We start from the raw sequence: 11,142 nt of genomic DNA on the forward strand, positions 1-11,142 counted from the left end.
AGAAATGAACCAATCAATCATATATGTGATTTGACATGATAGAATATTTTTTAAAGAATGAATTTTATATTTCATAAGCATATGTTTCACTTTTTGGAGATTTTGGTGGAAAAACCCATTCACTTCAGCAGTTCCTTTTATCTCTTACTGGTCTTTCTTCATGCCAGAGTCTTGCTGTTTATCTTTTAAATTTTTTTTTCTCAAAATCTAACAATTTGACTTAAGATTTCCCAAGTATTTTATAGGGTAAGAAGATGATATAAATTATTCACTTTGTAAATGTCTTTCTAAGGAATTCTGCCAATACCAGCAGAAACATGTGTTTAAAAATTATTTTCTGGCTCAGTAAAAATTAGTCTCTACCTAGTCATTACATAATATATCATTCATAACTTACCTATAAGATGCATTAATATTTCCATGGTGTATGCTGAGCTTATGTTTCTGTTTACTAGTTTAATATCTTAGTAACAAGAATAATAATGATAAAGTATCCCATAATTTAATATTTATTTGGAAGATTTGTATGATTACATGCTTTTAACCAAAGGAACACACATGATATAACAATATTGAGTCTTTGCTCTTCGATGTGCACTGAGGATCTTCTAATCATACACAGTTTGATTACTCAAACTTAAAGATCTTGGCTTTCATACCCAGAAATTACCAATAATTTTAAGTGTGTATGTGTTTTACAGGAGAATTCTTTATACCACATTTAGTGTAATCACTGATATACTTGATTTCATTACTTCCATCTTATTTCATTTATGCTTATTAGCTATTTTCAGCATTTTTTTCTCTTCTCACAGCAATTCTGAAATGTGGCATTATTACACCTACTGTCAAATGGAAGAATTCTGATTCTGATGCCAATGCTTTTGTTTTTTAAACTTTGAGGATGATTTGACTTTTTCATGTTATGAAACTGTATTTCTAGTTTTCAGAAATGTTCCTATCAGAATTTAATGTTAAATGTTTTCAAATATACTTCACACTATTAAAATAATTACACTAAATTTTCCATTGATCTTTTGATGAACTGAGTAACGAGTTTCTAATATTGGCCATCTGCCTAATCCTGAAATAAAATCCTTGGTCATGGCATGCTGTACTCTTAATATGTGCCACATTTTCAACTGCATTATTTTATTAGATCTTACAACTACAGTCATGAGAGAAATTAATCTTTGGTTTGCTTTTTGCACTTTCTCAGGTTTGAGTTTCAAACAAGTAGGCCCTGTGGCATGTTCATATAAATTCCTGCTGGCTGGCATAGTCCTGTGTAGGGCTGGCCAAGTAGGATATAAGCTACACTCAACACCTACTCTCACTCACATCCTCTGCCAGGTACCCCTGGGCAGTGAATACTATGTGGTGACCCCAGCATCAAGATTACATTAGCTTCCTTAAAAGTCTGGCAACTTCCTGATCTTTGTCTATGTTCTGAAACAGCTTATACAGCATTAGCGCTTTCTGTTACTTGACTTTGAATAAAAAGTGACTGTATAACTATTTTCACCCAATGCTTTTCTTCAAATAATGCTTCCATGACCTTTTATATTTCTTTAATGATTCAGGCTTTTTTCCTTGACTTTTTGTTTTGAAATATTTTTATACATAAAAAACTTATAAGAATAGTACCAAGAACTCCCAAATAACCAAAACCAAGATTCACCAAATTTTAGTATTTTACAGAATCTGCTTTACCTTTCTCTAGCTATATCCATATTTTTTCTGTACCATTTGAGAGTAGGTTACATACATCAAGTCCTTTACTCCTTCAGTGTACATTTTATAAAAACAAAAATATCCTCGTACTTCACCCAAAAAGAGTTAGCAACTTCAGAATATTTAACACATATACAATACTTTCATCTAGTCTACATTCTTATTACTTCAGCTTCCCCAAATCTTCATATCACTTTTTTGTTATGATATCAGGTGTTAATCTTAGAATGCCCCTTTTGTCTTCTTTATTCTTTGTCTTTCATGACATGGACAATTTTGAAAAATATGCCATTTACTTTATAGACCTCTCAATGTATGTTTTCTTACTTTTCTTCATGATCACCTTTACATTATGCAACTTGGCTGGAATAATACATAAGTGATGCCATGTCCTTCTCAGAGTATCACATCCAGAGGCATGATATCAACTGCTTCTCACTGGGTATGTTAATTTTGGTCACTTCTTGTCTGTTTTCTCCATTGCATTGTCACTATTTTTCTCTTTTCTATTAATAAATAATTTGTTGGGAGATACTTTGGGACTATGTAAACATATGTTCCTCACTAAAATGTCCCACATGCAAAATCTATTAATTATTCTTGCCAGTATTAATTTGTATTATAGTTTTAAATTGGATACGTTTTAAACTTCACAATTCCTTCTGTATTTAGTGGTTGTCATTCTGCTAACATTCTTAAGACTTAAAAAAAAAAGTGGGACCTTTTATTTGAGCAAATGATCAACCAGTCTATACCTTAGCTTCTTCATCTCCAGAATGGTAAAGAATTGTATTTCTTATGGTTTCTGTGAAATTGAAACAAGATAGTGTGTGTAAGTAAATTAACATAATAGCTAGTATAAAGTAGCATGCAATAAATGTTAGTCTCTCTGATTTATTCTGTCCATCAGATAGTGTCTAATTTATTTACTTTCAAAGTTCCTGCCACATTTAATTCATAAGAAGTGTTCTAATAAGTGATAATATTCTAATAAAATTATTTCTAGATAAAAATCATTCTGCAAATCATACAATTTCATCTCCCTTGAATTAAGCACATTGTTAATAAGACCATTTTATTGAGATAACTGTAGCTTTGCCTGATAGCAATCTTTGGATTTTCCTGATTAGTAGATGTGGGGTTTCCACAGTTCCATAATACAGTTGTTATTAGTAACATCAATACAATTTAAGTTGCAGTCTTGGATATAGATTTTATATTTTAATTTTAGATGGTTTTTACATTTCTGTCCCCTCTCTAAAGAAAGACTCAATTATACTGTTCTTTGTATGTGTAATTTCTATTCTCTTACTCAATATTTTCTATTATTTATTTTTCCAAGGATAAAACTCCATTTGTGGCAACCCCTCAGATCCTGGTTATTAGAAACAAAAAGACTAATACAAATATGTGGAAAATGTTGGTCTCACATACCATATTGGTGAGCAAACTACAATGAGGTAAGAAGGAGTTACAAAGGACACACATATTTCAAAGGTCCCAGAACCATCATAGATACCAAAGATCTCTGAGCTCCCCTTCAGTTTGCCTTGGGCCTTCTGCTAATAACATACCACAAAAAACAGTCAACACCACACGTATCTTTGAACCTTTGCTTCTTCTCTAGTTTTGTGAATGTGAGCCATGATGAGCCTGAGGAAAATAGGTTCCTTCCCAATCTATGTGTCCCTTATCCTAAAAGTTACAACTGCTGGGTAGTGAGAAAATGCTGTGTGTTCTCTTTCTAGTAAAGAAGTACTTCTGGGAGTGATGTCAGCAAAATGACAGCATAGGAATTTCTAGTGCTGGATTCCCTGCCCCTCCACCAAATATAAATTTTAACAACTATTTTCACATGAAAATATTCTCACAAGAGCCAAGGATTCCAGGTGAGGGATTACAGTACCTCAGTAAAGCAGAAAAATATGAAAAGATACATTGAGGAGGATAGGAAAGATAGATTCATGTTACCCCCATCACCCCTCCCCCAAGCCCTCGCAGCCAAGAAAGACACACACTGTCTGGAAAAAGGAGAATAAAATGAGCACTGGACTTCACCACAGACCCAGAGCTGCCCCAGTACCAGGGTGGCTCCAGAGCCCCAGGCCCCTGGCTCAGATGAGCCTGAGATTGGTCAACATGGATGTAGACTGCAGATCAGCTTCCTCAGACCCAGGTTCCTAGCCAGCTCCAGCAGCAAACTGGCCCCCAGAGACCCAACCAGCAGGCAGGCATTGTGGCTCCAGGCTTGCTCTGACCTTAAGTAGGCTCCCTTGGACCCGGACACTGAACCCACCCCAGTGGTCCCAGTACTTGGTTGGCTGGCCCTTTTGGATCCAAGATCCAGGTCCATCCCCCTCAGACCCAAGCAGTAGGTCTGCCCACCTGCTGATCCACCCACCAAACTTGCCCACCAAAGGACTCCAGCAGCAAGCCTACCTTCAAACACCATTAACTGTCCACCCATAATCTCTGGACTGGCTAACTGATAAAGGGCTTTGCCTGCTGAAGCTGGTCTGTAAAGACTGGAAGAAGTGTCTACTTCCTCAAATGCTCTGTAAAGTTGCAGAATACAAAATTAACATACAGAAGTCTACACTACATTTCTACACTAATAATGAACTATTTAAAAAGAAATTAAAAAAATAATCCCCTTGACAATAGCATCAAAAACAATAGAATACTTAGGAATAAATTTAACCAAGTGGAAGATCTGCCCATAGAACACTACAAGACATTGAAAAAAATACTGAAGACACGGATAAATGGTAAGATATCCTGTGATCATGGATCAGAAAAATTAATATTGTTAAAATGTCCATACCACCCAAAGCCATCTACAGATTCAATGCAATCTTTATTAAATTTCCAATGACATTTTTCACAGAAACAGAAGAATGATCCTAAAATTTATATGGAATCACAAAAGACCCAAACAGCCAAAACAATCCTGAGAAAGAAGAACAAAGCTGGAGACATCACAATTCCTGATTTCAAACTTTATTATAAAGCTATAGTAATCAAAACAATATGGTACTAGCAGAAAAACAGATACAAAGACCAATGGAACAGAAATGAGAGTCCAGAAATAAATTCTCACTTATAAAGTCAACTAATATTTGACAAAGGAGCAAAGAATATTCATAGGGGAAAGGATAAGTCTCTTCAATAAATGGTTTTGGAAAAACTGGATAATCACATGTAAAAGAATGAAACTGGACCACTATCTTACAAAAATCAACTTAAATGGATTAAAGCCTTAAATTTAAGACTCAAAATTATGAAACTATGAGAAGAAAATATAGGGGAAAAAACTCCTTGACATAAGTCTTGGCAACATTTTTTTGGAAATGACACCTGAAGTACAGCAACAACAACAAAAGATAAACAAGTGGGACTACATCAAACTAAAAAGCTCCAGCAAAGCAAAAGACACAATCAGCAAAATAAAAAATCAACCTATGGAATAGGAGAGAATATCTGCAAACCATTTATCTGAGAGGGGTTAATGTCCAAAATACATAACAAATTCAAAAGCAAAAAATTAAAAAAATTGGTTAAGGACTAGAATAGACATTTTCAAAGAAGAAACACAAGTGGCCAACAGGTACATGAAAGGATATTCAATCACTAATCATCAGGGAAATGCAAATCAAAACCACAATGAGATATCACCTCACACCTGTTAGAATGGCTATTCCCAAGTAGACAAGAAACAACAAATGTTGACAAAGCTGTGGGGGAAAAAAGAACTCTTGAGCACTGCTGGTGTGAATGTAAGTTGTTTCAGCCACTATGGAAAACAGTATGAAGGTTCCTCAACATTAAAAATAGAACCACCACATGATCCAGCTCTCACTTTTGGTATATGCCCAAAGAAAATGAAATCACTATCTTGAAAAGGTATCTGCACCCTTCAAGTTCACTGCAGCATTATTTGTGAGAGCCAAGGCATGGAAACTACCTAAGCATCAACTGATGATGAATGCATAAATAAAATTGCATAGTGGAATTGACAGGAAACTGATAATCTGATTGGAAAGGGGCTGTCCTTTGAAGTAACATTTCAGAATGTCTGTGTGGGAAGAAGCCCCTCTTACATGTTTATATTATAATAGGACATCAAGGAAGGAACCTGCTGAAATGGTCATCAGCGCGTAAAATATTTCTTTTATTTTTAGCAATTTCAGCTTCTGTTTTTTAATGTTTAACACAGTAAATTTTATTTATTTCCAACTTTACTGAGATATTGGCATAAAACATATGTAAGTTTAAGTTGTACAATGTTATGATTTGACACAAATGTATATTGTGAAATGATTACTACAACAAAGTTAACACCTCCATCTCATTACATGACCACCATTTCTGTGTATGATGATAATATTTAAGATTTACTCTCTTAACTTTAAAATATATAATATTGTTAATTATAGTTACCATGCTGTATATTAGATTCCCAGAACTTATTCATCTTATAGTTGGAAGTTTGCACCTTTTTTACCAACATCTCTCCTTTTTGCCCATGCCCAACCCTTCGTAACCACCACTGTACTCTGGTTCTATGAGCTTGGCTCTTTTAGATTCCACATATAAGTAATATCATACAGTATTTGTCTTTCTCTGTCTGACTTATTTCACTTAGCATAATGTCCATCCATGTTGTAAACAATGGCAGGATTTCCCTTTTTTATATGGCTGAATTGCATATATATATATACATATCACATTTTCTTTCTTACTAATCAATGGATATTTAGGAATAATGCCGTAATTCCACTCCACTGATGGATACTAAGGAGACTGTATATATATGTTTAGATAGATACACAATTTCATTTACTCCCTTATTTCTGTTAGGCATAAAGAGGAAAGAGGAACCCAAGGGGTGGCACCAATTTATGTCTTAAAATAATATTTCTTTCCTGTCCTACAACAGGACAAAATTCAAGCCCTTCTTACAAGTGCAAATTAAAGGAAACAAAAATGAGACTAATTCAGTGCATTGTGTGCATATATTAAATCTTTATCTTTTAGCTGGCAATGGGAAATACTAAAGTAGACACCAGTTATACATACGGTACTTTGTACTTCAATTAAATTGCTTAAAAGGATAGCAAGACATTCATCAGTACATCCCAGTACATCTACAATAATGAAAAAGTATTCTGGTCCCTGAGGTTTCTGCAGTCAGCTTCCTTTACAGCTCTAGATTCCTACAGTGTAAATGCAAGTGACCCAGTGGCAACTTGCTAAAAATTTCCTGTGACCTTTGCCTTCAGAGGGCAAAGACATTCACTATAGCCCTTGCACCAAAATATAACAAGCTGAAAGCCAATGTCTCCCCAGGTGAAGCAAACTATTGCTCTGTCTCTACCCTTAGGGAAGAATAATACAGCTCTCACAAAATCCATGGGAGTTAAATAATGTTTGCTAAAAATAGCACTGGTATTTGGAATTCATTATTAGGGACTTGTTCTAATGTATTTCTCAGTCTGTTCCTTGGATCAGTCTTCTAAGTACCCCATGATGAGCAGGAGAGATGCAGCAACTCTTAAAATGCCATGATTAACCTGATTTCTAAGTTGCAAACGTGTTCTGTGCCATATACCTTTTCCAATTTTGAATCTAATAAGCTTTTCCCAGAAAAATTCAAGAATGCTATGCATTTTATCACGTTAACACATGATTATCACATCACTTCATGTGAGTCTCAGGAGTGAGATTTGCATACATAACTCTGGAATAATGTACATAAACCGTAAGCTGTTATACAGATATAAGTGAACGTCTGCATTGCTATCATCACCATCATCACCATCATCACCATTAATCTTAACAATCCGTTGTTTTTTCTTTAGAATTGCCTTATGAATCACAATTTCCTCTTCCATAGTCACTGTCCTTCTAGATCCTTATTGCCTTATGCCTAAATATCATAATGTGTTTGTAAACATATTTGTCTAACTCCATGATCTGCCAGACCCCAATGCATTCTATAAAAGACCACCAGATTTATCTTGCTAAAAAAAAAATGAATTCACTGTGTTTGAAACACTCCAATTCAATTCAATATTCACTTACCAAGAACATACCATGTGTAAACATTTGCTATGAGGAATGCAAAGATGAACAAGACAGGGAAACAAAAATGTATACAACACATTATTATAGTCCTAGGCAGAACTAACAGATGACGGAGCAGAATTTAAACTCAGGGCTATGGAAAGTCAAAGATGGGAAAGCTTAATATTTGCAAAACTCATATGTAATAAAGGGCTTGTATCCAAAATATATAAAAAACAAAACAAACAAAAATTCTTATAACTCAGTAGTAAAATAACCTAACACAAAATTCATAAAGATCTGAAGTACAGAAAATAGTATAGTACCCATCATCCAGGTTTGAAAATTATTAATATTTTGCTAATCTTGTTTCATCTCTCTTCCCACAATCTTAAAGCATATTTTAAGCATCATATCATTTCACCTAAAAATATTTAAGTATGTATTTTCAAGTGATGACACCTCTTTAGCATAACCACAATACCACTGTCACACCATACAAACTTTATGGTAAGTTCTTAATATCATCCAATAGCTAATAAGTTTTGTTTTGTTTTTCACTTGGGGGAAATGATAATGTGTTTCTGTGGTAATGGGAATAATGCAGTAGAGGAAAAAATGACGATGTAAGACAGACAAAATTATATTGTTGGAGCAACATCCTTGAGCAAACAAGAGAGGCATAGGATCTAGTGCACAAGCAGAGGAATTAGCTTTAAGAACATGGATAGTTCATCTGTCCTAACAGGTAAGAGGGCACAGTATTTGCTGTGGTCACAGATGCTGAGTACCTTGACAGATTGGGTGGTGAGAGTGCATGAAATTTCTCTTCCATCTGCTTCTACTTTTAGTGAGTAAGATTTGAGGCCATTTGCTGAAATGCAGGATGAACTGGATGGTGCTAGGAATTTGCAGAATGAAGACTGTCAAATAATATCCAAGAGATTAAGTGAGTGAATAATTAGGAGCAACCATTATGATTTTAAGAGTACACTTGAAAGGTGTAACCATATTAAATATATGGATGAGACTAATTAATGTAATTGGGAATTTTCCTCCCAGTACATTCACCTCCAAAATGGTGGAGCTATCCAAGGATATTATAGATTTATGTGTATTTCTAATCCCAATAGCCAAAGAAAATGCATTTTGGATGATGCAATACCCAATCTGAGTCTAAAAGAATAAATAGAGATTATCAGAAAAAAAAAATGTAGTAAAAGGAAGGGTGTGGATACACAAAGAAGCACTGAAAATACAGAAAGGAACAGAGGTAAGAAATAAGTGGTTGAGTTAATAATGTACAGTTATTATTTTATATTTATATATATATTTATATTTATTATTATACACAGTTTGTGCTGTAAATTAAAATGTAAAGAATGGAATGGTAACATATCAAGCTAGAAAGGGATCATGGAAAGCTTTTAAACAGAGTTTAGTTTTATCCTGCAGGCAATGAAAGGCTACTGAATGATTTTTAGCAGGAGAATAAAAAAGGTTTGGTTGTATAGCTTAAGTAAAATATTAAAATCAAATAGAATATATGTGAAGATTTGGGAAAGACACATGCAGAATCAAAAAATCACAATCTGAAGCATTTGCAGCAGTCCAGGCAACAGCAGTCCGAACCAGAGCAGTGGAAAGAGGTAAGGAATATGAGGAGACCAATTAAACAAATACTGAGGAGGTAGAATTATCAGGATTTAGCATGACAATATATTACTGATTGTGGGCAATAAATATTAGAAATTTAGTTTTTATCTTAAAATATAAGAAATATGTTTTCCTTACATTCAATATGTGGATTGATAATACATATAAATAATATCTAAATTAACTCATTCTGGAGTGCTTTCTTAGTATATGTTACTAAGTAAGAAGATCAAAAGAGTTTGGAGATTATTGATTTATTAGATATGGGTAGAAAGTGGGAGGGAAAAGGAATACAGAAGAATATTTCTTCCAGAAATAATGGTTTCTACTTGAGTGACAAGATGCCCTGTGTGCTGTTGTTACCAAATGTGACTGAAAACAACAGATCAGCAGCCAATTTTAGGAAGGAATGAAAGTAGATTTAATTTTGAATGTATGTTTGAAGTATCTGAGGGACAACTTGGTAGAGCTTTCCAGATGATAGCTGAATAAGTGGGTTTAAAATTCAGAAACTGAAGATATAGATTTGGAAACTGTAAGGTGGAAGAACACTGGATGGCAGTGATAGCAATATTTGGCAGAGATGGTAGTATAGTTGGTGATGGGTGTACATGAAAAAGAAGATGCTCTGGATGGAAACAAAAAAGAAACAGAGATGCATGAGGAGAACTAGAAAAGGTGGATACAGAAAAGACAAGTGTAGCTTATTTCAAGAAGGAGTGTCTGGTCAATAGTATAAATGTTAGAAAAGGCCAACAAAAATAAGGAGGAAAAGTGTCAATAGGGTTTTTGCAATTGGTACATTTACATCCTTTATGAAAGCAGCATTTTAGGAACAGTACTTGCAAGCAAAAAAGAAACTGGTTGGCTGAGAACTGATGAGGAGTAAAAAAATGGGAGAGAGTGAATACAGGCCTTTTGCAGGGGTTAAGCTGAGAACGGGAAGAAAAAGATTAATTCTAGAAATACCCACTTCAATTCTTCATCTCCATACCCATAAATCCTAATTGTCTTTAACTGAACTATTATAGTAACACTGTCTCCTAGGAATGAAAAAAAAAAAAAAAAAAGAGAGAGAGAGAGAGAAACAATATCAACATTAATAGTAACAATAACAACAACTACAATGAAATTATTTAACATTTAATTCCCATTGGAGCAACCCATTTAGGTAGGCCCTTTTTTTCTTCCATTTTTGTAGATGAACAAACTGAAACTGAGCAGTGAAATTACTTGATGAAAGTGATACAGCTAGTATTGCAGAAACGACTCTGAATACCCTGAGACCAAACTATGTGTAACACAGTGTCAGCTTGGATCTTTTTACATCTCAGAATCTAATTAAGATTGTACTGAAGGCCCAGAGACTCTCCTAGAGCCACCTCTGGCTATAATTTTTTATGTCTACTGAATTTTTAGTCTTTATTCTGTTATGAAGTTGTCCTTTTCTGTGTACTCTGTACTAACTAAAAATGAAGAACTCAACCCTTCCTCTTTAGCTTTCACATAAAGAAACTCTATTCCATGTGTGCTGAAAGGCCATATTTTACAGAAAGTTCAGTTAAGTGAGAGCAAGAAGTAATAACACAGCAAAGAGAACAACTTCACATTCTATATCATTTATTAAAGTCCTTCGGACAGTTCTGCCAGTTCAGGCCTCTTTCCATGTTGCTTGATTCCATCTCC

At 34.4% G+C, this 11,142-nt stretch overlaps 1 long non-coding RNA gene across 1 annotated transcript; it reads left to right on the forward strand.

Annotated features, from left to right (window-relative positions):
* The first annotated feature begins 581 nt into the window (after positions 1-581).
* On the forward strand, positions 582-10,720 carry LOC116665360. The gene is made up of 3 exons (XR_004321941.1): positions 582-592; positions 4,246-4,248; positions 10,540-10,720. It is a non-coding gene; the product is annotated as an uncharacterized LOC116665360 (long non-coding RNA).
* Positions 10,721-11,142: the final 422 nt, after the last annotated feature.

The sequence above is a fragment of the Camelus ferus genome, chromosome 8 (assembly GCF_009834535.1).
Source record: "Camelus ferus isolate YT-003-E chromosome 8, BCGSAC_Cfer_1.0, whole genome shotgun sequence".
NCBI lineage: Eukaryota > Metazoa > Chordata > Mammalia > Artiodactyla > Camelidae > Camelus > Camelus ferus.